This window comes from Palaemon carinicauda, chromosome 32 (genome assembly GCF_036898095.1).
Source record: "Palaemon carinicauda isolate YSFRI2023 chromosome 32, ASM3689809v2, whole genome shotgun sequence".
Taxonomy (NCBI): Eukaryota; Metazoa; Arthropoda; class Malacostraca; order Decapoda; family Palaemonidae; genus Palaemon; species Palaemon carinicauda.
In genome coordinates this window covers 47,936,441-47,957,470 of record NC_090756.1, presented here as the reverse complement: position 1 = coordinate 47,957,470, position 21,030 = coordinate 47,936,441, and the positions used below count along the sequence as shown (strand labels likewise).

At 33.5% G+C, this 21,030-nt stretch overlaps 1 non-coding gene across 1 annotated transcript; it reads right to left on the bottom strand.

The window, feature by feature from the left end:
- Positions 1 to 13,613: 13,613 nt before the first annotated feature.
- Positions 13,614 to 13,749, bottom strand: LOC137625811 (U4 spliceosomal RNA). Its single transcript, XR_011040906.1, has one exon. It is a non-coding gene; the product is annotated as a U4 spliceosomal RNA (small nuclear RNA).
- Positions 13,750 to 21,030: the final 7,281 nt, after the last annotated feature.

Here is a 21,030-nt window from a genome sequence, read left to right as displayed (position 1 = left end):
AGGGCGTGCGGAGACGTGTGGCGGCCGCCGCATCCATACCAGGAAACTGGCAGAACTTCCTACGAGTGGACAGCAACAAGACTGAGCTGTTTAAGTTTCTCTCAACAGCTCTCTTGGAATGGTTTGACCAGGAGGACAAGCAACTCGTCATTACTGAGGGAGAGGCAGTGCTCAGCAAGCCACTACTACCAGATCTGACTTCACTCGACCCATGCAACCATGAAGAGGCTGACAGTTGGATGTTGCTGCATGCATCTCACGCAGCTAAGCACGGACACCATTCAATAGTCATCCAGACTGTAGACACCGATGTTGGGGTGCTGGCAGTGTCCGTGGTACAGGAATTGCAACCAAAAGACAAACTATGGCTGGTATTCGGAACAGGCCGAAGTTTCCGATACCTAGCAGCACATGAAATAGCAGCTGGACTGGGACCAGAGAAGGCTCGTGCACTGCCAATGTTCCACGCTCTAACTGGATACGATACTGTGTCAAGCTTTGCTAGTCATGGCAAGAAGACCGCATGGGCAGTCTGGACAGTACTGCCAGAGTTAACTGAGGCGCGGATGCAGCTGTCTTCCGCACCAAGTGACATACCAAATGATGCAATGTGCATCATCGAGAGGTTCGTGATCCTGTTGTATGATCGAACCAGCAAATGCACGGACATTGAAAAGGCCAGGAGGAAACTCTTCGCAAGGAAGAACAATGTGCAGCTGATCCCTCCAACGAAGGCAACTTTAGAGGAACATGTCAAGAGGGCAGTATATCAAGATGGACATTTGTGGGGTCAGATACTGGTGCCAGCACCAGAACTCCTACCACCAACAAACTGGGGTTGGTCAATGACTGGAGGACAATACACACCATATTGGACCAGGCTACCTGAGGCAGCTCACACCTGCATGGAGCTGGTTTCTTGCAAGTGCCAGAAAGGGTGTGTGAGACGCTGCAAGTGCAAGAAGGCTGCCCGTAATTGCACAGCCCTCTGTGTGTGTGAAGGGGAATGCACATGAAGATGAGTCCACAACATTCATTTACTTGTGGCAGTGCTGAACTGGTTAATATGAGATGGTTTATGTACACATATCTTCAGTACCGATGTATACCTAGCCTCAAATACAAGACCATTGTAGAATGTCAGTACACACCCAACCTTATATATTACACCATAGCATGTCAGAATTTTAACTAAGATATTTAAGACATGACCTAAGACATGTAAAAATTATAAAACTCAAAATTAGTAGTTGAAGTAAGTCGATATTTATTTAGAGTTTTACAGGGAAAGCTAGTTCTGAGAAGTTTACGTTGTTTTGTGTTGATGTTCACACTATTTTGTGGATATTCAGACGTAACCCCGAATTGATCATTTTGTGATATTGATTGAAAGAATGGAGAAAACTAATCATATATGAAAGGTGCCATATCAAACCTAGAACAATAGAGAATCTAATCAATAACTCAAACAATTTTTGCTTCACAGACTTTGAGTAAAATGTTGTGTGGTCAAAAATACATGATAATGAATATTCATCTCTCATGAATTAAGTGGAGTACTGTAATAAAGTATGTCATTTTGAAAAATGGATATTGTCATGTACTGTAAAAATATTTGACCCAGAGGTAATAGCACATGTAGAATTCAAGTGGCGGCCATTTTGAAATCCAATATGTTGGCTAATTTATAAAGATACACAATGCAGATTGTAACCATCGGATTCCTTTCTTCCCAAAACATACATTTGGACACCAGAATCGAGTCAATAGCAGCATTAGACCCAAAGATAATAAAAAATGTAGATTTCAAATGGCAGACATTTTGAAATCCAATATGGCGGCTCATTGGTACAAAATATGCGATGCAGATTGTTACCATTAGATTCCTTCCCCCCCCCCCCCCCCCACATTCATTTAGACACCAGAATCGAGTCAATAGCAGCATTAGATCCAAAGATAATCGAAAATGTAGATTTCAAATGGCGGCCATTTTGAATTCCAATATGGCAAACATGAAGGAAGAATTCCGAGTGGCTCAATATCTGAAAATGTTCGCCATATATTATTGTACATTTTTTCCTAATTTGGTGCTTGTATCTCAAAATGCACAATCCTTTTGAAATTTCGAGCTAAACCGCCCCACTACAAGGAGTTAAAAGGATTTAAGCCTGACAGAATTTTTAGTGCATCCTCGCTCTTTGGTAGACCAATTTAGTTTAAGCATTTAGAGAGTTCTTATGATCTAGTCTAACTTATTCATGAACTCATTTACCCTGTTACTATTTACTACATCCGCTGGAAGTCTATTAAAGTATTTGTATTTTGTATGTAAAGAAATTGCCACATTGAGTGTTGTATCTTTTTAATTTCAGTTTGTTTCCGTTACCTTTGGAATGATTTATGCTAAGCGTGAATAGATTGCTCTAATCTACATTTGTTATTCCTTTAAGAATTTTAAATGCCTCTATTAACTGTCCCCTTAGTCGTGTTTGTAGATCAAATAAGTTCAAACGTTCCATCCTCCGTCTATATCCAAATTGCCATAGTATTGGAACCAGTTTTTTGGCCTTAGCTTGTACTGTATCCAATTTGTCTATATCCTTCCGAATACTTGGAGCCCAGAATTGGACTCCGTATTATAGATGGGGTCTTACTGGTGATGTGTACAGCTGTAGTGCAGTGTTTTTTATTCTGTATTGGAATTGACTCTTTATTTAGCATATTAGGTTTTGTGCTTTCTTTTCAGCTTTTATGCTCTGTTTGGAGAACTTCAAAGCCTAACTGATAATAATACCTCGATCTTCCTCCTTGTCCACACTTTCTATTTCATTACCCATCAGTGAGTTGATTGTGGGTTGAAAGGCATTTGCCATTTTCTGGGCCAATCTCCTAGCTTCATTAGATTCTCTCTTAAGGTTTTCACGGCATTTGTGCCTAATTTAGTATCGTCGACAAATTTGGCTATTCTACTAGTTAATCCTAAATCTATGTCGTTAATGTAGATCAGATATAGCAATAGGGTAAGGACGGATCCTTGAGGTACTCCGCTTGTAACAGCTGCCCACTCTGAAGCTTCTCCATTGATTACAGCAGATGTTGGTTTTAATACTTCAGAGTGTAGACTATCAAGGAAACATATAATTTCTACAAAATTGCAGGAGTTTGTTGGTGCTTCTATTTGAAAAAAAAAAAAAAAAGGAAACACAAACTTTGACCTCATTGTTAAGGATTCAGGACGAATTCGCTTTTCTACCCTATTGTACCTCGTATGTTATCTTTTGAGGAATTGTGTTGATTTATTCATGCCTATTATGCTAACATTAAAGATCTCAAATATAAGATATTCTTTGCAAAACGCATGTTAGAAAGACGCTACAGGGACGCAAGTCACACTGGAAGACCTAAATCATGGTTAGACTTGACGAAATTTTTTAATCCATATGAGGAGTCCTTTCTGAAGTGCTACTTATGTGTCATCGGCTTCAACTGAGAGAAGCTTCTGTGCTTTGAAATTTATTAAGACTACTCCCATAAATGCAATGATCAATGCCCAAATAAATAATATTGCTGTATCCTCAACTGAAAGTATGAAAGTTAAAAGACTAGATTTAGAGGAATATTTAGATAGGTCTAGAGAAAATCACAGAAAGAAGAGAAAATTGTGAAAAAATATCATGGCCTAGTAGTCTGTTCCTTCATCACATATAATGTATAGCAAGAATTTTTTTATTTTGTTACTTTCCACACACACGCACACACACATACATACACACACACACACACACACACACACACATATATATATATATATATATATATATATATATATATATATATATATATATATATATACACATATGTATATATATATGAATATATATATATATATATATATATATATATATATATATATATATATATATATATATATATATATACATGAAATTTAATTCATTCATTAACTTTTTTATCAAGGGTAGCCTACTTATTACATAATAAACTTATGAAAAGTAATTTTTTTTTCTTGCATTTCCATGTTTACACTTCACAATTTCTATATGCATAGGCATTACAGGAATTAACGCATGTTGCTTGCTTACTATATGTTTCTAATTTTTATATATGTAATTCTTCCCAATTAGTAATTCCGTATAATTATAATGTACCATGTATCTCTTTTTTACTTGATACAATATAACATAATCCGAAATACCTGTATAATGCCTAAATATCCACCGCTGATCTCAGAATATGACCTAAGACCTTTCTCACATGGCTTTAGAATGCTTCTGAAATTGGCATTTATAGGGTCTCTCTGATAGCTTAGTTCCCTCCCCTTATTTAGCAGTGCCCCCTATGTGCCCACCCACTGAAAAACTTCTAGCTACGCCACTGCGCTGACCTCTCCCTCTCCCTCGGATAAGGGGGAGGAGGAATAGTCGTACCTTGGTGAGAGCGAGGTGTGCATTTGCGTGTGTGGGCATATCTAAAGAAATATTTAGCCATCATTTTGGATGGGTCGCGTACACTAGTATGAAATTATAGAAGAACCGAATACTTGGATCCGATTCTCCTTCATATACTTCACTCGCGATGGAATATAAAAAAAATGAATATATATATATATATATATATATATATATATATATATATATATATATATATATATATATATATATGTATATATATAAATATATATATATATGTATATATATATATATATATATGTATATAATAAAAAAGTAAACATTAATTTATCAGCAAAACCGAGAAATTAGTTTCTTTCGTCAAGGGGAATTTATATTTTAGGCAAAAGCCAGGAGGGAAAAGAACTCTATTTACCTAATGGTATTCTTTCAAGATAAACTCTGTGAAAAATGTAAATATATAAAGATGAGAGAAATGAGAGACTGTGAAAATTTTTATGTTGGTTGAAAGCGGAGAAGTTTTTACTCCTGAATTTAAGAAAGAAATTCTGCATGCAAATGATGCTGCAATATTGCATATCTTTTTATTCTTTGCATAAGTTCTGTCTGTTTATAACTGCGGTCGAGATGTGTGAGAAAATAGGGCTTTTCTCTCTTTTCCCACTATCTCAGAGTTCCTCACAATCTCTTCTTTTCTCTCTCTTTCTTCTTCTTCCCCAGTGTTATTCTGACATTACGGGGTCGGTTGCCTGATGCGCTTTCTCTATTGCGTTCTATCAGAGGCATCCTCTTCCTCCTGACCTATTCTCTTCAGTTCATCCTTCACCCTCTCTTCTTCTTCTTCTTCTTCTTCTTCCTCTTCTTCTTCTTCAATGGTTCTGTTGCCTGATGCGCTGTCTCCAATGCCTTCTATCAGAGGCATCTTCTTACCCTAAACCTTTTCTCTCCACATCATCCTTCACCTTATCTCGCTATGTAATTCTCTGCTCCCATTTTATTCTTTCCCTCTAACATGTTCCTCGTAAGCCCTCCTCACTCCCTCCCCCTATCAATCGTTAACACTAAGCCCACACCATCTCAGTCGTAGTACAAATACCATCACTCTAATCTTTACTAACTACGCCTGGCATTCTTCTTATTTCATAATTTTCTCTCTTTCCTGCTCCAAATTTGCCACAGAGACAAACCAGTTAGAGAAGCGCTTTCAATTTTTAATTACTGTTGGACATAACAATTCAAAATGCACATAGTAGAACAAGTTCAGCTATATCCTGTGTGTAGCCCAGCCCACCACCTCTGCCAGCTCTCCCTACACTAGCCGTTTGGTTACTAGCCGTGCAGTAGGGGTGTGACGAGAAATACTGTATCCAACTGTATATAGTACTGAAAATCTACATCTAATTCCCTGACAAATTGTTTGTAGAAATAACTGTCAAAAAATGTATTTTATACCAACTGAAAGCAATATCTTTAACAAGCATCTATTTATGAATAGTATTTGATCGCGATGTAATTATGATGAAATAATGATATTTACCCTAATTTTATTTCGCTTCGCAGATTGAACATGAAAAAGAACAAAAATCTCTCTCAATCAGTTAACCATCTAAAGATTTCCATGTAAAAGAGAGAGAGAGAGAGAGAGAGAGAGAGAGAGAGAGAGAGAGAGAGAGAGAGAGAGAGAGAGAGAGAGAGAGAGAGAATGTTGTAAAAGATTCCTATATCAACGAAATCATGATTTTTTTTTTTTTTTTTTTTTTTTTTACGGTTTTCTCTTAGAGAACTACCCTATGTTACGACCGTTCGAAAAGGAAATAAGAAAGCAAAAGAAATAAGATAACAAATGGCAAAAGAAATAAAGAGTAAAAGAAATAAGAGGGCACAAGATATAAGAGAGCAAGAGAGACAAGAGAGCAATAGTATTAAGAAAGAGAAATATAGCAAAAGAAAAAAGGATTAAAAGAAATAAGAGAGCAAAAGAAAGAGAGCAAGAAAAATAAAGAAAATAAAATGAAGAAGAGGACAAAAGAAATAAAGAGAGCAAAATAAATAGGAGAACAAAAGAAATAAGAGATAAAAAAGAAATAAGAGAGCAAAAAAAAAATAAATAGAGCAAGAAAAATAAGAGGGCATCCAACGATTTATGGCTGTTTCCTTTATAATTGGAAAGCTTTATATTTGTACAATATTTGCAGTTAAAGAGACTCTTCTCTATTTAAGGAATAAACAATACTTCCTGGACTTTAATCTAGAGTTCAAGGCTTTCCATAAAAAGTTCTGATCGGTTTGAACATACAGCCATGAGGGTTAATGTATATTTTTATTATAAGAACTACGTTGTTTTCTTTAATGAAATTACCTATTATTATTATTATTATTATTATTATCATTATTATTATTATTATTATTATTATTATTATTATTATTATTATTATTAGAAAAGCTACATCCCTATTTGGAAAAGCAGAATACTATAAGGTCAAAGTTAGAATAAGCTCAAGGTATACGAGAGAAAAAAAAAATAGGCCAGTGAGTAGAGGAAATGAGGAAACAAATAAAATGTTTAAGAAATAAAGAACAATTGAAATAAAATATTCCAAGAACAATAATAAAGGTTACGAGTTGGGAGATTATAAATCTGTTATATGCAAACATAAACCTACGTAATATCGAAGGGAATTCTGAAAATCATCAGAGAATAATAAAAGAAAAAGAAACTATAAACTATAATTTCAATGGGAATCTTTCAAAGAAATACCTGGATATAAATATTGAGAGAATTAAAGATAGCATTCTTTCAAAGCAACATCAAAGCGGGTATCAGGGGAACTACCTCTTCTGGGCAAGTAATAAAAACTTCTTTGTCAAATCTTCTTTGAGATCTTATTACGGGGTCAATGTAACTGCAGATATTCATTGTGAGGATTTTGGACCTTATTTTGATTGGATTATCTTGCTCTATGGAAGAACAGGGCTCCTGGAAAAAATTCTGGAAATTAAATGATGTCTGGGAAAGAGCCAGCAATATTGAAGAGGAATTCTTCTGTGTATTTAGCTTAATTCATTTTATTTTATCCAAATACCATTGGGTCTCCATTACTATGATTTGTATACAAGACAGTACTAGAATCTTCCATTATTGGCTTTGTTAAGCTGCGAGGAGAGAGAGAGAGAGAGAGAGAGAGAGAGAGAGAGAGAGAGAGAGAGAGAGAGAGAGAGAGAGATTATCTTATATAGTCTGTTTTGTTTTTCTTTCCTTTCTTCTTTTTCTTCTTCTTTTTATTATTATTATGATTATTAGTGTTATTATTATTATTACTACTACTACTACTACTACTATTATTATTATTATTATTGTTATTATTATTATTATTGTTATTATTATTATTATTATTGTTATTATTATTATTATTATTATTATTACTTCCTAAGCTACATCGCTAGACGGAAAAGCAGGATGCTATAAGACCAAAAGCTCCAACAGAGAAAAACAGCCCAGTGAAGGAAGGAAATAAGAATACAAATAAACAAGAGAGGTAATGAACAATTAAAATAAAATATTTCAAGAACAGTAACAGCATTAAATCAAATCTTTCATATATAATTTATATTAATACTTCAAAATCAGAGTACGAGAAATAAAATAGACTATTGTATTGGTAGAACATTAACCTACAAAATGATTTTTTATTCCATTGATAACTTTGCTCTTCATATGTCCTTCACATTCTAATAATCTCCATCTAGTAAAGTGTTTTGGTAGCCTATGTGGTACCGTCCCTGACTGGTAAACGCCAGAATAATGTTCGAGTCCCGCTCAAACTCATTAGTCAATTTGGTCGGTACAACCTCAACATCCTTGTGAGCTAAGGATGGTGGGCTTAGGGGAGCCTATAGGTCTATCTGCTGAGTACTCAGCAGTCATTGCCTGGCCCTCCTTGGTCCTAGCTTGGGTGCTGCAGCTCTTATGTATACTGTATATCGTCAGTCTCAAGGACATTGTTCTGCTTGATATAGCAATGTCATTGGCCTTTGACTCTTACATTCATGGCCGGCCTTTAAACCTTAAAAATTAGAATTGCTTTATGCGGTCAACAGTCCTTGTGAGCTAGGAGAGGGTATCGGGGGAACATATACGTCTACCTGCTACGCAAACACACACACACACACACACACACACACACACACACACACACACATATATATATATATATATATATATATATATATATATATATATACATATATATATATATATATATATATATATACATATATATATATATATATATATATATATATATATATATATATATATATATATATATATATATATGGTCAGGCTCTTGGGAATTGTCTTTAAAATACCCAGAATCTACTTCACTGCTGACTTCGACATGTTGCCAACTAGTTTGTACAGATCCTAACATTGTTTTCGTCCATTATTATTACTTATGCTTTTTCAATAATTTACTAGTGATTAATTTTATTAAAATTACCTTTTATTATATAATAACTATCTAGAATTAGAATTTTCAACATAATTAAATAGGAATTCTGTTACTTTGATTATGAATCGGGAAGGTTGGCTGCCAGTGTCGAGGTAAAGATACCGAAAGTTTTGCCAACATCACCGATTAATTTGTAAACTTGTTATCGCTATCATTCTGATATTTTGATAATTTATCAATATTATTAATAATCTTATTAAATAAATACACTTATAAAAGTATTGTTTGCGTTATGAAAAGTTAAAATACAGTAAAAATAATAAATCATTTATCGAGTGTTGGTGGTAGAACTTAGGAGTAGGTGATATCGCAGCTGGCTGTGTCAGTCTTTGCTGTTGTTTAAAGGTCGGAAATTTTCGTGTCCTGCACCGTCTTTATTAAGTCTCCTACCTTTCATTCGGTTGATATGGCGTTAATTAATCAATATTTGTATATATATATATATATATATATATATATATATATATATATATATATATATATATATATTTCTTTCCTCTCTCATTCAGCGACATTGCAAGATGTATGACTGCTTGATCTCCTCCCACCCCTCTGGGGTGGACAGAGTAGTCATGCCGTGTTGAGAGGGGGTATTCCTAGAGGCATTCTCGGAGACCACACTCTTACACAAATTGCCGAAAATGCTAGTTTGTAGTTATGGAAAAGGGAAGGGGTTTGAAGGGTTGAATTAGTGTGTGTGCATATCTATGTAAATGCATCAGTTTTGACAGCTCAGGTTCACGAATGTTATATATTATCCATGAAAACGAGCTTTTTGCTTATGCAGATGATGGTACTCTCTTTGCGTCAGTTATACATTCACAAGTAGGCGCATGTTTGCTGAATCCTATAATAGAGATCTTGTTTGAATTGGTGAAATGTTGCAAATCGTGAGGGATGTAGATGAAGGACAAGGCCTCTTCTGCATACAGATATTTGCATTTTCAATGCCTCTCTAACAATGCACAAGAAAATAGGCAGATTTAGAAAGTGTTTTTATATTTTTTTTTTTATCAAAATATCCTTTCATCCTATCATGTTGTGAGTTTATTTCTTTTGTCTAGTCCTAAGCCCACAGACTCTAATCCTAATTTTAGACATAAAATTTCTGTCTATTAACTTCTTTGTCCCTGATGTGTATATTAATCTCTGGCACCTTTATTCAGTCAGTTTTATGTGCATTCAGCATTCAAGTCTTCACAATCCTCACCATCCTTTTGCATTCAGATCCTCTTATACTGTACCATCAAGTAAAAAGTACTAGGTATGCTGCTCATTCCGATAGTGCTGCCTTCTCCACCATATGGTCGATACTGAAGTATATTATACTATTGTTATCTTTATGGTGTAGTGTATGGTGGGTTGATATATGGAAGCATCTTTGCAAGAGACAAAAGACTTTTCCACTTTTCAATCACTGTTTTCATAATAGTTCAAATTTACAGAAGAATTTATCTTACTGACAGACAATTGCCTGTTTAAATAGTATCCACCTCATAAATGCACAATACATTAAAAAATAAAAAAAAAAAATAAAAAGATTCAGTATTGAATATGATTCAGATAAGCTTATGAGCAAGACTCTGGATATGTTTTGCAATTTCTGATATAAATAACATTTTGACTTTGTAAAAAATGGGTCCAAGTAAAATCAAATATATTAAAATATGGGCTGATATTATTATTATTATTATTATTATTATTATTATTATTATTATTATACTACTACTACTACTACTACTACTACTACTACTACTACTACTACTACTACTACTTTTTACTGAATAGAGTAGAAACGGAAAGAAAAAATATTTTCTTAATAAAAACATATGGAAGACTCCATGTGAGAATTTGCTTTAGAAACAAAACTACGGCTGTCGAAATTCTCCGAATTAATTTCTCCATTGAGATTTTATCCGATTTTCCAATATTGTTTTTGATTAGTTTTGCCATTCAAGGATGAACCATATCCAAAAATAGCAGTCTAAATTACTTTGTTTTCTTGAAAATAGGATTTTAGTTGAAGAAATTGAGCTATATCCAAAAAAGTTATATAAATTACTTTATTTTCTTGAAAATAGGATTTTGGTTAAAGAAATTAAGGAATGTCCCAAAAAGTTGAGAAAATTACTATATTGTTTTATTGAAAGTAGTATCGTGGTTAAAGAAATTGAGACTTATCCCAAAAATTTCTGTAGATTACCTTATTATTTTCTTGAAAGTAGGAAGAAAGGAAATAAATAAACGAGTAAATAACATTTAGATAAAATATTTTAAGAACGGTAACAACATTCAATTTGATCATCATAAATAAACAATGAAAAGGTACTAATGCCAGCCTGTTCTACATAAAAATTTATATAAAATATAAAAATATCCCCCCCCCCCCCAAAAAAAAAAAATACCAATATCATTTGGTTATATTTATCTGTTCATAAAAATAAGTCGGCTGTTCATTAGAATATGTGTCATTATTGGAATATTGATGTTTGCAGAGAAAAATTACTTTACTGACAAATTCTATTTTTCTGAACAGCGGCTATGACCCTGTAGCTACGAAAATAATGAGTCCATAAGGATATTTCTATCCGTAATGAGGCCATTAAGTGATTATCCCATATCCTTATTTTTATTGTTGTATGTGGGAGAAGCAACCAATGCTGGTATAAATGAGAAAAAGTCAGTCAATGGGCAATAATTGTCATTTTATCACTCTCTTTTACTTCTCTCTTCACGGTGTCTATCTGGAAGTATGTTTTATTAAATATAATAGGAATTAGGAAATCAAAGTAAGTTTTATGAGATCCTGAGATGGTAAAATGTGATTTGATTATGGCCAGAGTGTGTAAGGTATGTCTGGATATGGAAATTGCTCTTGGTAACTAGGAGAGTGGATGTTTTTATTATACAGATAACTAAAAATGGATACGTAACCCATGAAATACTGAATAAAAGGCCCATTGAAAAATATAAATAGATTCTAATTTAGATAGCAAATTCTTAGATAATCAGAAACTAACTCGTATCGTGCAATGACAGGTAAAAGTTAGATAATTATCAATAGAAAAAAAAAAATATCAAGAAGAATTCTAAATGTCAGGGGAAATATCAAATTTATATTTTCATTTTAATTTCATCTGTTGATGAGTGAGAAATTACTTCTGCTATTTCAAGAAAGAGATGGGAATAAGAACTAAAGCCTTCCAGAGCGTTACTTTAATGGGATTCTTATATGACGCTTTTCCATTTGTGGGTCATCACCTTACACACCTGTTCTTCAATTTCAATAGGGAAAAAATAGCAATATACTAGATACTAGATTAGAATCTCTCTCTCTCTCTCTCTCTCTCTCTCTCTCTCTCTCTCTCTCTCTCTCTCTCTTGGTGTAATTTTAAATAGGAATATGTTATGCAACGACCAAATAGCAACACTGTTGGCTAAATGTAAAGCAAAAATGGGAATGTTATTCAGACACTTTAAAACAAGAAAAGCTGAACACATGATTATGCTTTACAAAACTTATGTGCGTAGTACACTCGAGTACTGCAATGTGATATGGTACCCACACTACCAAAAGGATATTGCGCAAATAGAGAGTGTACAAAGGTCCTATACTGCTAGAATAGAAGAAGTTAAGGACCTTGATTACTGGGAAAGACTGCAATTTTTAAAACTATACAGTCTAGAAAGGAGAAGAGAACGCTACATGATAATACAAGCATGGAAGCAAATAGAAGGAATTGCTGAAAACATCATGGAGCTTAAAGTATCAGAAAGAGCAAGCCGAGGTAGATTAATAGTACCAAAAAGCATTCCAGGTAAACTGAGAAAGGCGCACAGGACATTAATCCACTACGCACCAGCATCAATAATGCAGCGACTATTTAATGTGCTGCCAGCTCATCTAAGAAACATATCAGAAGTGAGCGTAGATGCGTTTAAAAAAGCAGCTCGATAAATACCTAAGATGCATCCCAGACCATCCAAGACTGGAAGATGCAAAATACACCGGAAGATGTATTAGCAACTCTCTGGTGGATATACGAGGTGCCTCACACTGAGGGACCTGGGGGAACCCAAACAAAAAAAAAAATAAGGTAAGGCTCTCTCTCTCTCTCTCTCTCTCTCTCTCTCTCTCTCTCTCTCTCTCTCTCTCTTCATTTTGACATGAATAATAGAAATAATAAAGTAAGCATCAGTGTCCTGTTGTGAACATGGGCTGATAAGATTATATAAGTCCTATTCTGACTTTAATTAAGAACTGAGGCCTATTACATTTGCAATTTTTATTATCTCAAAGGAGGAGTAATGAATAACTTGCTTATTTCAATAGAAGACATCCATCCTCTTATTTTATCACCTTTCATTTATTATTATTATTATTATTTTTATTATTATTATTATTATTATTATTATTATTATTATTATTATTATTATTAATATTATTATTATTATTCATAGAAGATTGCAACTGCCTCTGTGGCATTTATTTTGTAGTTGAGCTTATCAATTGCTCTAATTTTCCTTTTCACATTAGTACTGCCTGCGGCCAGTGGCTGTGCTGTGTTGGTCGTTGGTAGGTAGGGGAGCAAAATGGATAGAGTCTAAGATTTTTTTTTAAATTTACTGGGAGTAAACTTATCAAATACAGGCTACATCAGAGTAGCTTTCAACACATTTCGAGAGGTTGTTATGGGTTTCCTCTCATCTTTAGGTTAGAAGTGGAACGGTGTAAGTTCCAAGTTTTCAACTAGCAATAATCGCACCTTGGTTAGCCCTCATTGGTTACGATACCGCCACTGCGCAAAGCTAACGGTGTAAGCGAGAATGGCTCTATTCATACGTGTCATGGCAATATTTGAATTCAGGCGCTGGTTGTTAATTGGTCCCTGTGAGCGGAGATGGTACCGAGTCTGGGACGGAGGAGCTGTCTCTTTGGTTGGGGCACTCGGTGGGAGGGAATCCATGACAGCCAGGCTGCTGCAACACTCACGGTCATCGGAAATAGGCGGGGTCTGAATAATTCTGGGCTGGGCTCCCAGTGTAACATACTGATTGGCCGAGATGTACCATGAGCGGGGTTCCCCGTTAGGGCAAGCTGTTCTGCCGCTCAGCTCAAAGGTCCAGCGAGTCCCGAGCTGCTATTTGATTGCCTGAGGCACTCGCTGAGAGTCTCAGTTCACAAGCAGACTGTCAGGTCGCTGATCGACCTCATGCTCGTCAATATTGACGAGGGATTGGTTGGTGTTTCTACAGCAGGAGGGGAGTAGGAACATTTCTTGGGTAGTGTTGAGGTTCGGCTTTTCCTGCTCGATGAGGAGCGCTTCCATGATCCTTAGTCTTCTTCTGTCAGGGCCATTACCAATGACCATGAAATTGCCAGTGATGTCCTCTCGTTTGATGCTTTTTTTGTGCACCAGGTGTTGTTGCATAATAAAAGTACTCTGGTGAACCTGGCAGGTAAAACGTTTAGAAAATCTAATCATGGTCATTTTACTATAAGGGCAGGGGGATCCATGGACTGGCCATTGTTAGGAATATACGACATTAGACTGCACAATAGGGCTGAGTTGTTCTTCATAACGAGAGATAGGTCCTCGTTGTTTGATAATGAATGATCAAGTTTATCCTGATAATCTCCTTCATAGCCTTCTCGTCTTCCTTGTACTGCTTGAGCATAAAGCCCTTGTAGTACAGGTTGCCTTTGGAAGTACAGTACTGCTCTCCCTGTGTGGCTCAATCTCGTACCACTTGCCCATTGCATGTTTGCCCTGTCAGTTGACCTGCCTGCTGGAGTAGCAGTTGTACTGGCAGTACTGTTGAGAAAAGGAAACTTAGAGTAATTGAAAAGCTCAAATACAAAATCAGTGCCACTAGGGCAGTTCTTATCTTCAATGAAACCAGCGTAAAAGAGGGCCAACTTTAGAGATATTATTATTATTATTATTATTGTTGTCGTTTTTATTTTTGTTGTTGTTATTATTATTATTATTATTATTATTATTATCAATTTCATTCATTGGGGTGGGGGATGTCAGAACATAGCAACAATCTGGGAAATGTAGTAATGTAAGTGAAGAGAGAAAAAAAGAAATAATGCCCTATTGGGAACGTCCTTTCCCGGACGCTCTGCTGGACGGGAGATCGTGTCACGCTCAAGTTCGACAGTTTCTTGTAGTGTCTGCAACCTCACCATCTATCTTCTGAGTCAACTGCAGCTATTGTCTGGTCCTCCCTGGTTCTAGCTTGGATGGAGATGTGGCGCTATATTGAGCCATTACAAAAGATTTGCAAGAAACATTATTGGAATCATAATAACATTGACGGGGTGAGAAGAGACAGAAAAATATGAAAACATGCTTGAGTTTGAATCTCTCCCTATATAATAAAGAGCAAGTTTCCGGATATATATATATATATATATATATATATATATATATATATATATATACATATATATAAATATATATATATATATATATATATATATATATATATATATATATATACATATATATATATGTATATACAGTATATGTATATATATATATATATATATATATATATATATATATATATATATATATATATATATATATATATATATGTATATATATATATATACATATATATATATATATATATATATATATATATATATATATACATATATATATATATATATATATAAATATATATACATATATATATGTATATATATATATATATATATATATATATATATATATATATAAATGTATATATATAAATATATATATATATATATATATATATATATATATCTATATATATATATATATATATATATACATATATATATATATATATATATATATATATATATATATAATATATATATATATATATATATATATATATATATATATATATATATATATATATATATATGGTGGGAGGGGGTTGGGTGTGCGTCTGTTTGCATATTAATCTAAAAACTTAGCTGTCATGCTGTCATTGTTGGTGGATCGCGTACACTAGTTCATTAATAATTAACTTATTTTTACAGTGAAAATATAACATTATTCTTTACATGGAAACTGAATCAAAATAAGTCTCTCTCTCTCTCTCTCTCTCTCTCTCTCTCTCTCTCTCTCTCTCTCTCTCTCTCTCTCTCTCCTTCCTGCAAATTAGTGCCTGCATTTCTTCCACACCATTAGCAACAGGAAAGCGTTAAGAGCAACCCAACACATCTTCTGGGTTCACGATTATAGTCTTTTGCATAAAATGAGCCTTCGCTGGTTTTATGATATCCAAGAAAAGGTGAATTTCTATCAATATATTTCCTAAAGATAATTTAGCTGTTAACTAGATAGCCCTCTTTACCTGTTTGAAAGTGTTAATTTATATAGTGAAATGTTCATTTACCAACAAAAAATTCAAAAGCATCTACCTGCGAAAGATTTTAGACATACAAACCTGGAAAACCATTTTTGGGATATTTTAGTAACTTGTTAAGTGTTAAATTAATACAAAATACCTGAAGATATCTGCTAATTGAATTTATGATGTAAATAAACCTTTTGAGAATCTTAGACAACGTGAATGTTCCTATTTTTCATATTAAAAAGCTTTTTCATTATCTTTGGGGCAAAATTTTTCTGATTGAAAAGTTTCTTTTCAGATGACAGATTCTCTACCTAAACCCAATTTTCTTTAATGTTATTTCAAAATCGTAAAGTTATTATTTAATTAAGAAAGGTAGAGTTTGATAGTTGATGATTATTATTATTATTATTATTATTATTATTATTGTTATCTTTATTATTATTATTATTAGTAGTAGTAGTATTATTATTATTATTATTATTATTATTATTATTATTATTATTACTACTACTACTACTACTACTACTACTACTACTATTATTATTATTATTATTATTATTATTATTATTATTATTATTATTATTATTATCATCTAAGCTTCAACCCTAGTTGGAATAGCAGGATGCTATAAGCCCAAGGGCTTAAACGGGGAAAATAATGGATTGAGGAAAGGAAACAATGACATAAATAAACTACAAGAGAAGTAACAAACAATCTAGAAATAGTTTAGGAATAAGTAACAAACAATAAAATAAATCTTTCATATATAAACTATGAAAACTATAAAAGCTTTTATTTTATTTCAAAGTTTTCAATTACTTTTCAAGCATTTCCTCTTCTAACCTTTATTGTGAAATTTGCTTGTTTTGTCTAACGGACGTAGAACAACTATTTTTCTTCTTCAACAAAACTTTTTCTCTGTAGATAAAAGATAAAGATTTGGAACTGCTACTATTCATTGGACATAATCATCTCTTTCCTTCTTCTCTTGCACCATTTGGAAGAGTTAAGCTTCTCTGGGATTTCTTTTTTTTTTATCTATCTATCGAATTCCATTCTTTCCAGAGAAAGGAGAAAGAGGAAATGGAAGTATGTGAGCAAATGAATATTTTTGTCCAACTTCAATTTTCATATTATTTAATATGGGATAGACGCTCGAATCACTTTAATCATGAACTGGTATATCAGACTCTGATCTGCTTATCTGAAAGAGTGTCCACTTAATTATTGTTGAATTCAATACCTCCTGGAAAGTCCCCTTACATAGAATTCTTGATTTTTGTAAATAGAAATGTAATTGAACGTCTTCCTTCAATCGGGATTATTGTTGATCAAATTATTATAGGAGCATTAGAGCATCCAATACCTTCATTTTTTCTTTCTTTTTTTTTCATTTTTTTTAGTTTGGTCAAGGCAAGCTATCTGAGAGTCGAGATTAACTTACTGGGCTGATAAATCTCCTCCCTTTTGATACTAATAAACATTTTTTAATCCTTTTATGCTTCAGAGAGAGACTAAGTAGACTCCTTCCTTTATTGGTTTCGAATTATAGTTGCCGCGGAGATTCCAGTCGTAATAAGCTCCACCCCCATTGACGTCATAGCCAATCAATCTGTCTCCCATGTTAGCAGTGGTCACAACACATCCCCTTAAAGCGATTATAAGTTAGTATAGTTTGAAATATGTGAAGGGATGTGTTGTGACCGCTGCTAACGTCGGAAACAATGTGATTAGCAATGACGTCATCAGAAGGTGGAGCTTATTTCGCCCGGAATCTTTGCGCGACTATAAGCTGGTTGAATAATTTCAGTGAGAAAACATACCTTGATGTCTTTTAGCATTTTAGTATATAAAATAATTTAGATTAGGAGTTATTTAAAATCTCTCCAAATATATATATATATATATATATATATATATATATATATATATATATATATATATATATATATATATATATATAGATGTGTGTGTACACAAATCAGTAGTATATTGAAATATTGTTAGGCTCAAAATAATCAATTATTGCAGTTATTGAAATTCTACTAAATCCTTCTCCTCTAATGTTTTCTAAGTAATTACTTAGTGATAAACTTTTTTGGGTGCAATAAAAGATGTATTAGAGATTTAATTCCATAAAGATTTCTTGTATTAAACTTTTAGGATTTTTTGCAAACATCACAAAATTCGTTCTTTTATGTTTTAAGGAAGTACTTATCTGTATAGATCAGTAGGCAAAAATAAATAATGTCAATTTATGAATAATTAAAGTGTTATTAATGTTTTACGGTTACTGAAAGAAAGAGTTTCTTTGATAATTGTTTGAGTTTTATAAGCTTAAAAATGAACAATTACTCACAGAAAAGACAGAATTATTATTTTCTAATTACTTATCAGAATAAAAGCTTTCTACAACTTTCAAAGGTACACAAGATTATCGAAGTTTTTTCATAGTTTTTCGTTTTTCCAGTAAAGAATTTGATATAATTTCTCTTTTTTCACTGAGTAAGTTCACTCTTTACAAATGTCTATTTTCGAGTGTATCAATCTCTACTTTATAAAAGGTACCATGTAATCGTTGGTAGTTTGTTAGTAAGGTCTTAGTAATGTCAAAATACATGTACATAAGAATACTTGAGAATAATACAAAAACTGTAGTTGTTAAGTGGCTACTTCCTTCTTTGTAAGGGTAGAAGAGACTCTTCAGCTATGGTAAGCAGCTCTTATAGGAGAGGGACACTCCATAATCAAACCATTGTTCTCTTGTCTTGGGTAGTGCTATAGCCTCTGTACCATGGTCTAACACCATTTGAGGGTACTCTTAAACGCACTATTCTGTTTCCTTATTCTCTTTCCTCACTGCACTATTTTACCGGTTAGAGCCCTTGTGCTTATAGCATCATGTTTTTCCAACTAAGGTTGTTCAAAAGGTTTAAGTAATTTGGAAAACTTTTGTAAGTGAAATTCAAGTAACGCAAAAGAAATCCGGATTAATACCCAACTAATCTTAAACAAATCAAAGCTCCAAGAAAGAGGTATCCTCCTGTAATTAAGTTTCTAGAGGTGAAATTAAATCCTTTCAGGATTAATTCATTAAGCAGCACACGTTCACACTGGCAAATTAGTCTTCTCTTTATCCAGCTAGACCTGCTGGTTGGAACTTCACTAGAATTGAAATTATTAAGTCTGAGAGACATCAAACATGAATTAAAGATTCTGCTAAGAGCGAGAGAGAGAGAGAGAGAGAGAGAGAGAGAGAGAGAGAGAGAGAGAGAGAGAGAGAGAGAGAGAGAGAGAGAGAAAGAGGGGGGGGGGGGGAGGAGGAGGGCGTCGAATTAATTACTAGTAATTAAGAAACCTTTGGAAACACGTCTAATGAAGGTAGAGTGTCATTTTCTGGAATATTATTATGATTTTTATTTTCCCCACTTCATTTTCTTGTTCTTAACTCTATATCTGAGATTTAACTTAACACTATATTTTCTATTGTGGTTTTTCCCTTCTTAAGTACTTATTTATTTTTGGAAGAGAGAGATCCCTTTGAAGCCAGCAGTAAAGTAGAGAGAAAAACAAGAGCAGCAGAATTTTCTAAAATATTACTTTCATCAAAATAAGCTTTCTGGCCAAGACCGTTGTTTTCTACAGACAATATTCTCTTTGATGGATGACAAACTTTTCTTCGAAGCAAAAACTTCATTAATAGAGTTTATTTTTTTTTTCAAGATAGACTTCACTTTTTTTTTCAAGGTAGACTCCTATTTTTTTCAATGTAGACTCCTCTTTTTTTAAGGTAGACTCATCTTTTTTTTTTCAAGGCAGACTCATCTTTTTTTTTCAAAGTAGACTCATCTCTTTTCAAGGTAGACTCATTTTCTTTCAAGATAGAATCATTTTCTTTCAAGACAGACTAATTTTTTCATGATAGACTCCATTTTTCAGGTACACAATTCTTTTCTTCAAGGTAGGCTCCTTTTTCCTTCTCTGTCATTCTTTATTTTCTGTTGATATGATTCTCTCTTCATTGTTTATATATGACAGATATATTCTAACGTTGTTACTAATCTCAAAATATTTTACATTTTTTTTCTACTATTACTTTTCATGTATGTTGAAATTTCATAATACAAGTTACAGCAGCTTATACCTTTTACCAGAAACAGACAAAACTAGAAAAGCACTCTCATAATGCAGACCCCTGCCACGACATCTTATTTCGGTCAACCCTTTGCTTGACCTTGACCTTGAACTTTGACCAATGACTTTCAGAATTCAATCACTTCCATATCTTAACATAACAATGAATCCCTGAAAGTTTTACTACTCCGTGAGTAAGATTGTTCGCACACAAGCAGACAAACGGACAAACTGGTGAAAACCTAACCTCCTCCCAATATCGTTGGCGGAGGTAAAGAAAGACCTTGTAAAGCATCAAGAATAGCTCGTAAACAATGGATGTCAGCGTTGGCAATAAAGAGGGCCACAGGAAACAACATATTACTTCTTGTAATATCTTGTTTGGCATGAAATTACGATGGACTAAAAGACACAGGTAATAAAGTTTCCTTGGAAAAGTGAACCTCTTTTTTTCTCTTTTCCTGCAACAATTTTCTTTCCTCTTGTAAAGAAAAGAAGATAATACTACCACCTATTCTTTCTCAGTTTTGGACAATCTATTTAGCTGCATAGTTGTAGTTCAATTTTTTTCATTAAAACTATGTGTTCAC